Raw genomic sequence first — 13491 nt, 5'->3', positions numbered from 1 at the left:
CTTCTGCCTCCCGAGTGCTGGGATTAAAGGCGTGCGCCACCACGCCCGGCCATGTTGAAGATTATTAACCTTTTGCTTTTTCAGCCTTCTCTGTCACCCCTGAGCTAACTTATTTTGTTGCTGCTGTGGCAGCTGACCCCTTCACTGACATCAGAACCAGTGTTTCCAGGCTTCCTTCGTTGACTGAAGACCAGCAGCTCTTCAGGAACCCTTCAGGTTGTCGGCTTCAGACAGGGACTGCCGAGGCACCCAGACCCATAGCCTCACCAACTGGGTTCTCTGCTCTCAGGTGACTCAGCTGTTGTTAAAGTTAACAGATTAATAACTGCCTTTAACATATATATATATGTATTCATTCCATCAGTTTTGTTCCTCTAGAGAATGCTGACCAACACACCCAACTTTTAAGTGGGTGCTGGGGACCCAAACTCAGGCACATTACCGACAGAGCCATTGCCTCAGCAACGTCTCAACACAGCCAGTTCCTCTCCAATCCATTCCCTGCTGTCTTCTCTGGCACCGTCTTCTATTTGCATGTGCTGAAACTGGTTTTTTATTCTGTATTCCTTCTGTTCTACATCTGTGGGTGAGTTGGGCATATTCAATTCTTTCCAGACACACAGTGAATTAGGAGTCGTGGAATTCTATTGCCAACAATGAGGTGGTCATCCACACTGTGCAGATCTTTGTAAGCATGCTTAGTGTGAAGCACTTGCCCCTAGCAGTTGAGTATCCTCTGTGGAAGGTCATATAGTGGTCATCTGGTAGAGGGTTTTAGGGGACTGTACATGCCCTAGGCTGATCTTAAAGATCCGAAAGATATCAAAGTACAGAGAGAGTAGAACGCATCCCTTCTGGTTGGATAAGAGATTAATCCCTTAAGGACAAAATGAGGAGGAAGCCTTTAAAATAAGTATTGGCCATTTTTCTCCATCTCTGTGTTTCTAGCTAGCAACCTTCACTCCAGAATATATTTAGGATTCAGTTCTGTTGGAAGAGTGCTTGCCTAGGATGCATGAGGCCCTGGGTTTGATCCCTAGCATGACATAAATCAGGTATGGTAGTACATAACCATAATCTCAACACTCAAGATGTAGAGAAAAAAGAGTCAGAAGATCATCCTCCCCAGGCTAGGCTAAAAACCCTGTTTCAAAAAAAAAACAAAAACCAATAACGAAAGGACAATATATGTTTGGAATTCAGTCACGTTTTACTATCTTTCCTACCCACCATCCTGGTTCCCTCTTTCTCTCTTGCCTCTCAGAGTGTTACATCAGCCTCTTCTCCACGAGTGCCTTTGTCAGCCAGCTTAGTATCTACCAGAGGCAGAGTGATCTTGTGAAAGTCTGTGCTAGATCAGGTCACTCCCTTGCTCAAAACTCTCCAAGGCTCACTATGCTACTCAGCATCAAAGGCAAAGTCCTTGTTGTGGCCTATAGCTTCACATGGTCTAATGCTCTGTCATCTCTGACCTCATTTTCCACTTCTTTCCACCTGTCTCTACTACAGACACACCATGGTCCAGGCAGCCACATTGTCCAAGCAGCCACATGCATACTTTTGGTCAGATGTTTGCATCTGCTGCTGCGCCTTTGGAGGCTGGCATCTTTTCAAATATTTCCTCAAAATCACTTTTCACAAAGGATTTACACACACACACACACACACACACACACACACACACACAGAGATCACTATCCTGACTCTTTATCCTTTCAACGTATTTTGTTTTCTCCTTCTTACATAACATACGTATAGATTTCCTCTAAGTTTTGTACTTCCACTCGAATACTGGCACCATGGGGACAAGGAATTCCTTTCTGGTTGTTCCCTGCTGCTATTCTCAGTGCCAACGAAGTAGCTGACACACGGTATTTCTTAAATACTTGTTGGGCAAAGCAGCATAAACAAGATCCATAAATCATGTTGCAGGTTCTTAGAGCAAACCCAATGCTGAGTTAACTAACCCAACATTTTTTAGATGCCTTACTTTGATTTCTAGAACCAAATTGTCAGTGGGCTCGAAACCCAAAGGCCCACTTCTAGGCAAAGACCAGAGGATAGACTCAGTAGTAACTAAAGGGGACTGTCTCAGGGAGCTTGATTCAGTTTCATTAGGATGCCAAAGTGTGTGCGGGAATCTCCTTCAGCACTTCCTGGACCCCTGTGTTAGCTCAGTTGGGATTTCTGTCTGCCCTTCCTAGTACAGCAGCTGAAATGCACCTTTCTTTCTGATAGGTTTAGACATCATAGGGTTTTTTCTTCACTATAACTTCATTTTCATAGCCCCCAGGCTCTATCCTCCCATAACTTTACTGCCAAGACAAGGAGGCACTTGTCCAGGGAAGTCTTGAATTCCCTTGTGACCAGACACTTTCATTCTGACCTACCTCAGAATTTCTCAGAATTTCTAGTCGGCTGATAAAGTAATACAAATATCCAAGAAGCAATATAATATCATCATTTGGAAAATTTATTTGCCCATTAATGCCAGTTTTTTTTCTGAGCCTCTTTATTCTAGGACAAAAATGTCCCTTAGAATATTATGTATCAATTAATCACATATTGTATTTCAACCTTGCTGAAATGACTGCAATAAGCTTTTATGCATCCATTATACAAATGCAAGCTTTTCTTTTCCCTATTTAAAGCTAACTAGAATCCTGATTTCTCCATTAAGCTTTTTTTGGTCATCCTAGGAAGAAGATAGCAGAATTCCTACTATACTAATTGCAATCTTTTCTTGGTACTTTTTTTTTTTTTTTTTTTTGGTCTTTTTGAGACAGGGTCTCCCTGTAGCCCCAGCTGGCCTGGAACTCACTATGTAGACCAACCAGGCTGGCCTTGAACTCAGAGATCTGCCTGCCTCTGCCTCCCGAGTGCTGGGATTAAAGGTGTGCACCACCATGCCCAGCTTCTTGGTTTTTTGACATAATTCACTGTGATACATTTTACCCATTTAAAAGTGTTCAATTCTGGGGGTTGGAGAGCTAGCCCAGTGGTTAAGGGCACTGGCTGCTCTTATAGAGGACCTGGGTTCAATTCCTAGCACTCACATGGAGGCTAACAGCTGTCCATAATTTCAGTTCCAGGTGAATCCAACTCCCTCTTTTGACCTCCGTGGGCATTGTGCAATATGGGTACACTTAAGCACATGCAGCCAATATACTCATACACATAAAATAAAAACGATAAAATAATTTTTTAAAAAGTGTACAATTCTATAATTTTTAGTATGCTCACAGTTGTGTAATTACCTCCACAATCAATCTTAGAACATTTTCATGACCTCTAAGAGAAACCTTGAATTCTTCAGCTATCACCATCTCAAAGTAGCATCTTCCCCCGCCCTATTTCTGAGATTTTCCTATTCTGCATATTTCATATATATAGAATCATACAATCTGTGACCTTTTGAGACTGGCTTCTTTCAGTCCATGTCTTCAAGTTCATCCATGTTCCTACCTTTTATGCACAAACATATGATGTTATACAGATGAACCATCTTTTATTGATCTATTCTTCAATTTATGAACATTTGGGGGGTTTTCTAGTTTTTGTTATTAAGAACAATGATGCTATAAACATGTTCATACAAGTTTTTATACAATATATGCCCATACATTATAGGCAGGGATCGCTACAAGAACAAAACCAATAGAATGTATATGTGTGAAAACAGAGGGTTTACTAAGATTGGCTTACACAGTAGAGGCTGGGTAGTCCAACACTGGCTGTCTTCATGAGGGAGATGCTACAAACCAGCAGCTGCACAGAACATGCAGCCTCAGAAGTCCTGGTCTTGCCAAGAAAGTCTGGAAGTTCACTGGAGAGTCACTGGTATTGAATCCATGTTGGAAGGCCAAAGATTCTGGAGTCTGATGTCAGCAGCTGCAGCGAAAGACCCATTTGCTCAGAAAGAAGCAGCAAAGGCAGGCAGGCACACACCACTACTTCCCTCAAACCTCTGTGTCTGGGCCACAGTTCTAGAAGGTGCCACCCACTTAGAGGGTAGGGTCTTCTCCCTCCAGTAACAGTAATCCTTTCTAAACACACACACACACACAGACACACACACACACACACACACACACACACACACACAGAGGTGTGTCTCCTAGGTGATTCAAAGTCCTCTGAAGCCGAAACACCCTGCCATCCTCCGGTCGCCGGCACTGGCCTCTCTGATTCCCATGGGTGCGGACGGCTGCTGCCATGGCAGAACTGGGCCTAAATGAGCACCATCAAAATGAGATTATTAATTACATGCGTTTTGCTCGTTCAAAGAGAGGGTTGAGACTCAAAACAGTAGATTCCGGCTTCCAAGACCTCAAGGAGAGCAGGCTGGCAGAAGAGACCTTCACTGTGGATGAGGTCTCGAAAGTCCTGAGTGGGCTGAAGGCTGTGGTGCACAGTGAGGTGGAGTCTGAGCCCATCAACACAGCCTACACCAAGGTGCTGCCCCTGCGGCAGCTCTTCTCACAAGCTGAGACGTGGTACCTAAAGCTACAGACAGACATCTCTGAACTGGAAAACAGAGAATTATTAGAACAAGTTGCAGAATTTGAAAAAGCAGAATTTACATCTTCAAAATAAAGCCCATCATAGACATCACAAAACCAAAACTTACGCCCATTAATGAAGGTGGAACAACAGAACTGCTAAACAAGGAAATTCTAAGACTTCAACAGGAGAATGAGAAATTGAAGTCAAGGCTGAAGACCATTGAAATACAGGCTACAAACGCTCTGGATGAGACGTCAAAACTGGAAAGAGCACTTCAAGATTTACAGCCTGATCAAGGAAATCAACAGGATTTTATAAATGCCCATGACTTGAATGACTCGGAAGACACAGTCACAGCTCTTAAGAGTGACTTTCAGAAAACACTTAATGACAAGACAAAAAGCCAAAAGTCCCTTGAGGAGAACCTAGCAGCTGCCAAGCACGACCTCCTCAGAGTTAGCAGCTGAGCATGGCTGAAAAGGAGTTAGAGAAGAAATTTCAGCAAACAGCAGCTTATCAGAATATGAAAGAGATTCTCACCAAAAAGAATGACCAAATCAAAGACCTACAGAAAAGACTGGCAAAGTACGAATCTGAAGATTAAAGACTAGAGGTTTAATCTGAGACCTGCCACACATGAACATGCCTGCATGTGTGTAAGTGCACCTGTATTGTGCAATGTCCACAGAGGTCAGAAAAGGGCATTGGATCCCCTGGAACTGGGGTTACTAATGGTTGTTAGCCGCCATGTGGGTGCTGGGATTCAAAACTGGGTCCTCTGAAAGAGCAGCCAGTGCTCTTAACCCCTGAGCCATCTCCCCAGTCCTACTGATCTTGAACTCTTAATTCTCCTGACTCTATCATCCAAATGCTAAGATTGCAGACATGTACCACAGTGCCTTGCTTCCCCTCTACCATCTCTTATTCCCACCTCCCCCCACTTCTAGGTTCTTAGGTCCTTCCCCACTAGTTCTTCTATTCAGGATGGTTTTTTCTTCTTCCTAGCATCCATATATGAGAGAAAACATGTGATCCATCTGGGTTATTTCTTTTTAACATAATAATCTCCTCTTCCATTTGTTTCTTGCAAGTGACATTGTATTGCTCTTTATGGTTGAACAAGAACTCTATGGTGTATACACTCCAGTTCTCTTTACCCATTCACCTGCTCACAGATGCCTAGGCTGATTCCATGACTAGCTATTGTGAATATTGTGAATAGTGGGCAACAAGCACGGCTCTACAAATATCCGGTAAGCATGCTGTCTTCATTCCCATTGGTTATGTATTTGTTATTTTTGTGTCCCTGTGACCAAAATTCATGACAGAAACAACTTAAGGGAGGAAGGAATTATTTTGATTAAGGGTCTCAAAAGTTTTAGTTCAACACAGCAGGAGGGAGTGTGGAGCAGCTCAGTTCATGGGGGTGGGAGCCTGGGGTAGATGCAGCTCATATCACAGTGGATCAGGACACACAGAGGTAACAGAAACTAGGGGTCATATGTCATCAAAGGCCTGCTTCTAGCAACCAATTCAGCCAACTTGGCCCCACCTCCAAAAGGTTCCACAGCCTCCAAAAATAGTGCCACAAGCAGAGGAGGGAGTATTCAAAACATGGGCTTGTGGTGTGCATTAGATTCAAATCATAATAGGATACATACACAAGAGTGGGGCAGCTGGATTGTATGCTAGTTCTATTTTTTCTTATTTTCCCATAGTGGCTATACTAATTTAAATTCCCACCAGCAATGTGTAAATCTTCCTCTTTCCTCACAGTCTCACGAATAGTTTTCAGGGTTTATTTTTGATAATAGCTATTCTGACTGAGGTAATAAAGAGTTTCAGTGTAGTTTTTTATTTGCATTTTCAAACACAAAAGCAATCATGCTTGGAAAGCCTGTGAAAAGTAACAAGACAAGCTGACAACTAGAGACATAGAAAATGTGCAAATAAGGCCTGGCATGGTGGTGCACACCTTTAATCCCAGCAGAGGCAGATGGATCTCTGTGAGGTTAAGGCCAGCCTGGTCTACATAGCAAATTCCAGGCCAGCCAGGGATACATGCAAACATGTAAAAGCATCAAGAGCTCTTCTTTGCTGTTAGTCGCATTATGATGAAAGCATTCACTAAAAACATTTTTACATATAATTCTTATATTCCTTCCCTTGTTATCAATATTTATATACCTTGGAAATTAATATTAATACACACAGTATTTCCCTTTCAATGGAAACTAGAATGCATCACTGCAGTAAGCTAATCATTGCATTTGGCTATTAAATTTGGCTCAGTGCCATCATTTACAGCCTCAGCCATCTATGTAAGGATGAGGAACCCTTGACTACTGTGCTTAATCCAGTACCTTTCAAGTATAATTTACACAGTGTATCTTCAGTCCCATTTTAGGAGAAAGTTTTATGTGATTTGGATTCTCTTACACTGGACATTGCCGGGTATTTCTTTACTTAGAACAACCAGGACTACATTGTATTATGTATAGTATAAGACATGTACATTGGTTGACTGCCACACTAGTGAAGATTATTGTTTGTACTCTTGTTAAAGTTCATACCTGGCCAAGGTGTGTGATTGCAACCAACCAAATACAGAAATACCTGCTTCTGTTTGTGCAACAGAAGTAATGCAGCTTGTTTTCAGCGGCTATCAGGTAACTCTATTGTGGAAGTAGATGACCATGATGATTTGTTTTTACAATTTGAATATTCGTTTGTTATAACAGAGCACTGCACAAGACAGGATTCAATAAACATTTATACATTTGCATATTTCATATGTATACACATTCATAATGATATTAGGACTGCATAATATTTCTTCAGGTTAATGTATCTTAACCTTTAAAACAAGGTTCTAGGGCTGGAGAGATGGCTCAGTGGTTAAGAGCACTGCTCTTGCAGAGGACTCAGGTTCAGTTCCCAGCACCCATATGGCAGCTAACAACTATCCATAACTCCAAATCCAGGGGATCCAACACCCTCTTCTGACCTCCACATATGTTGCATGACATGGGTGCCCTTACATACATTCAGGCAATATGCCCATATACATAGAACAAAAATAATAAATAAAATAAAATAACAAGGTTCTAAATGGTGAATATTTTAATGGGCTCACACTTTTATCTAAAAAAAATCATACCTGAATGAATCTTAAAATAGATATTTGAGTGGCGTTTCTTTGATATTTATAGGGGTTGATTGATTGGAACAAAGGGCTGAGTATCACTATGGTTATTGGTACAAACTGCTGGATTTTCCATGATAATTTGAAGAATTTATTTAAAACTGACACAGCAGTGATTAGATCTACCCAGGGTCACTATGGTCAAGGACCCTGCTCTCCAGATAGATAAGGGATAAGGACAGTGGTGAAAGCCAGTCTATCCATCAATTCAAGGTAAACTAATATTCAAACTCAGCCTGTACTTGGCAATACTTTGAGCAGTGAACTTGATAGGATGTACTTGAGAATTATGAGATGGTTTGCTTTAAGAGAAGTATTCGGGAAACAAGCTCTTGGACTGTGGTGCCAGGTGCCACGGGGTTTTGGGAGTTGGAGCCATGGCAGGCCTGGTGGACTTTCAGGATGAGAAACAGATGAAGTCCTTCCTGTAGAACATGAAGGTGCAGTGCCACAACCAGTGTCACCATGAGAGGGACCCAGATGCCCTTGCCTTCCTGTCACTCCAGTCCCATTCCTCCTTGAGTCAGCAGGCTCATACTGTATTTGTGCCCTGTGTATTTCTTCTTTCAGGTTGCTGTCCGCTAGTGGACTATTTGGAAGGAAGCCAGAAGAATTTTGATTAAGCTGCAAAGGTATTGACATTCAACTGTGAAGAGAACAAGCCCAGTAACAGATACAAATGGGGGGTCAGTTATGTGACTTGATGAGGTAAACTGACTCATGACCCAAAAGCTGGCTTTGCCTGCTTCCAGAAGGCTTATGAGAAAGCCAGGGAGAAGTCTGTGGACACACATCACAATGTTAGGCTCCTACACATGATGGACAGGTCAATGAGGATGGCCAGCCTGACCTGGGGAAGGCCAGGGACTACTACACCAGGGCCTGTGATGGTAGCTGTGTGGCGAGCTGCTTCAACCTCAGTGCCGTGATTGTGCAGGGTGCCCCTGGCTTTCCCAAGGATATGGATCAGGTATGGAAGTACTCAATGAAAGCCCGTGACCTGGGCCATGCCTGGGCCTGTGCCAGGACTAGCTGCATGTATAAACTGGGGGATGCTTTTGATAAGGATGAGGGAAAGACTGAGATGCTAACCAGTCAGGCCTGGGAGCTGCACAAAGAACAGCAGAAGGATGGTCAACCCTTAACACTTGGGTAAGGTAGTGTGGCCCACCATCCCTACAGGCAATAGATAGCTTGACACTGACGCCTCCTCTCTGACCCCTTGCAGACCAGTCCGATGGAGCAGGAAAACCCGAGACTTGCTATCTCTGGTTTATGTAGTGCCATATATTTCAGAGTGTCCTGCTGGGAGTGGCCAGAAGTGTGTATTTCAGTAAAGAGTCGTTTGTGTGTATTCTGTGAAGATACCTATATTCATTGGGTCTTAATTTTTAAACTCATGGATCTCTGAAAACCAGGCGCAAATTAGAGAGCCATAGACTTTTGGAGGTTGGAGGGAAAAATAGAAGTTGGAAAAATTAGCCACAGGTCTAAAAGAAGCAGTCTTTATCATTTTAGTTGGAAGGGCTTGAAAATCAGGAAGTATCTTAATTTACATAATCGAGGTCTTAAGGAGCTAAGAACAGTCACGACTGCCACCCTCTGGCTTATGTAACTATAGTGTGGGCTTGCCTTTTGCCTTTCCAGTTAGACCATTCAACAGATTCATATGGATCAAGAGCGAGCTGTGTGCCTTGTGAAGGTTGAAGGCAGTTATGCAGTAGGGTGCCAAAGATGAACCCTAAGCCTGTTCTCCTTCAGACAAGACACAGTTAAAAATGAGCCTCCTCAGGGTATTCCCCTGGCTCTGTTCCACATGGCAAGGAAACAAATGTTTCCGGAAGCCATGCCACCTAAGAGTGTGTAAGCAAAGGCTATGGGAATTGGGTAGTTTGCTGGAAAAGAACTTTTTCTTTCTTTAACCAGGTCCTACCTATACCTCCTCAGGGCAGGATTATAGGCATGTGCAACCATGCCTGGTAGAACTGCACTTTTTAAGTTGTCCTGTGAATAAACTTTCAGTTGGGGTTAAAAAAAAAAAAAAAAAAGGAAATGAACACACTATTGATGGGTTTCTTCGGGAAGTATGTATTGGTGGATCCTGAAATGTTGCTCATCAGCATTCCATTCACAAGCCTGGCCTGACAATGCAGAAACACAATCAAAGTTGCTAACCACTGCAGACCGGAGTTGGAAGAAAACTGCACAGGAGAAAGTACTCAGAAAAAGGCTCCCATGTGCTGTAACCTAACGACTTGTGTAGATCAAAGTAAGTATAAACCAAGTTCTTATGGACATCTGAGCAGAATAAAAAAGATTATGATCAGTGGTAGTGATCTGAGGTATTTCTTTGCAGAGTTCCACTGCTGGGTTTGAATCACCCACCCTTAATTATCATAACAGTAGAAATGTTATGGATAAGCTTTCAGGAAAGGTAAGGTTTCTGGGGTTTCTGTAAATACATAGAGAACAAACCTCTAAAATAAAACACTAAAAATAAGAGGCTTTAAAGAGGTCGAGAAAGGAGAAAAACTAACGTTAAAAAAAAGTCAACTTCCCAATAAGGTAGTTGTTAGGATTACTGCAGCACTTTGATGGGCTGGGATATGAGAAATCTAATTAAACGGTACACAGTATTTTTGTAGGCTGTATTGTGAAGTGGAAGATGTTGACATATCAATAGCCCAAATAAATTATTAACAAGGCAATGATAGACTATGTGAATTCAAGACCTAAGATGTGGAATGGCCATGTAGTATAATGCTCTCCAGGCAATCCCATGTGGCTTCTCTGCAGGCTGGAGTGTGTTGTCAGATGACCTCATCAGAAGAGATAGCCATTAGATCTGGTGGCTTCTGATCTGGAAGGTGAGGCACTGAGAGGGCAGCTTTTCCCATACTTTGAAGGGAAAGGACCATCCCCAAAACATTGGCCCTCTTTATTGTGCACGCAAACTTGTCCACTCATTTTTTAAATGTGGTATTGAGGATTGAACCTAAGGACTATGTGCCTTGCATTCTAAGCACTCTGCCACTGATCTACATCCTCAACTCCATCCCTTTTCAAGACAGGGTCTCACTATATCCTCAGCTCTTTTTGTACTCTTCATTGGGAGATGGATCTTGCTAAGTTGCCTAAGCTGACTACACATTCAGTGCCTCAGCAGACCTTGAACATGTGATTCTTCTATCTCAGCCTCCCAAGCACCTGGAATTATAGGCCTTCACTACCAGGCTGGGCTGCTACTACTCTTGGAACTAGAAAAATAAATCATATTTCTTGCTTTTTTCAAATCTTATCAAAAGTCCAACACCCACATATTAAAAATACTACACTTTAAAGTTCGGGTTTAACATTGCATTTATTAAATCAGCACTATGTGCCAGGCTTGTCCTAGGCACCAAGGATAGGATAGGATCTCTGCCCACCAGAGGTCTAGTGCAGACTGAAACTCCATTATACCACTTAAAAATGATGTACTAAGAGTAAATGCCAAGTGCTATGGGAACATAAAGTAGGCACATCTAAATTAGACATGGGGACTTACCAGAGTAGATACTGATGGGGTAGACTCTTAAGATAGGAGTTTAGCAAAAAAGAAGGAGAAAAGAGAAAGGACTAAGCAAATGGCACTGTTCTAAGTCATGACAGCAGTAAGGAAAGGTGGGGGGATTCTACTTCTTGCTATAATGAAGTATAGAGAGCAGTCCAACCAAGTTCACTGAAAACAGTAGGGAAGTTAAGGGAAGAGGAAAAAAGGAACACAGACACAGACACAGACACACACACACACACACACACACACACACACACACACACTGCTTTATCTCTGTTATGGAACACTGTCTTCCATGCATAACATGACTGTTCCCTCCCTGAACTCTCAACATCTGTGATTACCAACAGGAGAACCACATAAGATTGAGCCCATTAATCTTTCCCTCTCAGGAGACAGGCTCATGAGGCTCTCCCCCATCTCTTAGGCTATATGGGCAATGGACAGTTGCTGGAGGGAGGAACTCCTGAGGCCCCATCTCTCCCATAGGCAGTTAATGATTGCTGGGGGAGACTTTTCTTCAGTGGTGCAGCCCGTAAGTTGCCAGTGCTCCTTTAACCCCTCACTCATTCTCCTCTAACCCCAATAAAACTTAATGATCTGCCAATCGAGACTTGGACAGAATCCCATCTTTGGGATTACCAAGTTCATAATAAAACATTTTGTGGGGCAAAAGGTAAAAAGGTAAGAAATGCAAAGGGAAAAATTGAAGCCAGACACAGGGACTCAGGAGAAGCTGTGGGATATGTTGTTGTTTTAAATAGTGGGACTAGGCTGGTAAGATGGCTCAGCGGATAAAGGTGCTTGCTATGCAAGTCTGACAACCTGAGTTGGATCCCCAGAGCCCCCATAAAGGTGGAAGGAGAAAAAAAACTCCACAAAGTTGTCCTCTGACCTCTACAAGTATGCCATGGCACATTCACACACATACACACACACACACACACACACACACACACACACACACACACAAACATGCTAACCCCACACTAGAGCAAAGCCCAAGCACAGTCCAAGCTTTCAGGGTCAAATAGGCTTTTAAAAACTTCTTATTTGGGGCCAGCAAGATGGCTGAACAGGTAAAGAAACTTACAGCGAAGGCTGAAGACCCAAGTTCAATCCTGAGGTCCCACATGGTGGAAGAAGAGCACTGACTCCCTCAGGTTATCCTCTGTCCTCCACATGCACATCGAGGCATGTGCTCCCCACAAATAAATAGGTAAATAAAAATTTTAAACAACTTTTTAATATAAGTTTATTTTTCATTGATACACAATTGTACACATTTAATGAGGTACAGTGTGACTTTCACCAATTTTATATGTGTATAAAATGTATTTTGATCAGATCTCCCCCATTATCCAATCTTGCTTCCTCCTCTAGTCCTCTCCTACTTTTGTGTCTGTGTGTGTCCCACTGAGTTTAATTCAGCTTTTCAATGCCTTATTCTTTTTGAAATTTATTTTTATTTTATGTATGAGTGTTTTGCCTGCATATACATAAGCGTACCAGTATCGTGCAATGCCCGAAATGCCCATGGAAGACAGAAGAGGGGGTCAGATCCCATGAAACTGGAGTTATGGACGGTTGTTAGCCACCATGTGGGTACTGGGAAATGAACCCAGGTCCTCTGCAAGAGCAGCCAGTGCTCTTAACCACTGAGCCATCTCTCTAGCCCTCATCAATGCTTTACTCTTACAAATAAAGGGCTTAAGGATAAGCAAACATTTTGGATTTGAGGCAATTGTTTTGGTTTTTGGTGGGGTTTTTTGTTGTTGTTCTTCCATTATTTTTTTGAGTCAGGGTCTCCCTGTAGCCCCAGCTGGCCTAGAACTTACTATGTAGACCAGGCTGGCCATGATTTCACAGAAATCCTGCTGCCCCTGCCTCCACAATGGCAGTGTTGGGATTAAAGGTGTATACCACCATACTGACTTAGTCAATTCTTTAACCTGAAAGACAGAAATCTTAATCAAAGAAGAGAAAAAGAAATGCAGAGTTAAAAGAGGTAGTGAGAAGGAGAATGGGTATTTTAGATAAATGATAGACAGATGATAGATAGATAGATAGATAGATAGATAGATAGATAGATAGATAGATAGATATTGATAGATAGATAGATTAGCTCCAAATCAATGAATTGATTCTCAGGTAGGAAAATGTGATATTGTTCATCAAACTCCTTCAAACCTGATCATCAGACTCTGAGGAGGCAAGGAGGGAG

At 42.4% G+C, this 13491-nt stretch overlaps 2 pseudogenes; both read left to right on the top strand.

The window, feature by feature from the left end:
• The first annotated feature begins 4215 nt into the window (after positions 1-4215).
• On the top strand, positions 4216-5110 carry LOC103731337 (annotated as a pseudogene).
• A 2978-nt stretch (positions 5111-8088) lies between these two features.
• On the top strand, positions 8089-8867 carry LOC103731345 (annotated as a pseudogene).
• Positions 8868-13491: the final 4624 nt, after the last annotated feature.

This window comes from Nannospalax galili, unplaced genomic scaffold (genome assembly GCF_000622305.1).
Source record: "Nannospalax galili isolate Female #2095 unplaced genomic scaffold, S.galili_v1.0 scaffold854, whole genome shotgun sequence".
NCBI lineage: Eukaryota > Metazoa > Chordata > Mammalia > Rodentia > Spalacidae > Nannospalax > Nannospalax galili.
Note: the sequence above shows the minus strand (reverse complement) of the source record. Positions and strands in the feature narration are given on the sequence as shown.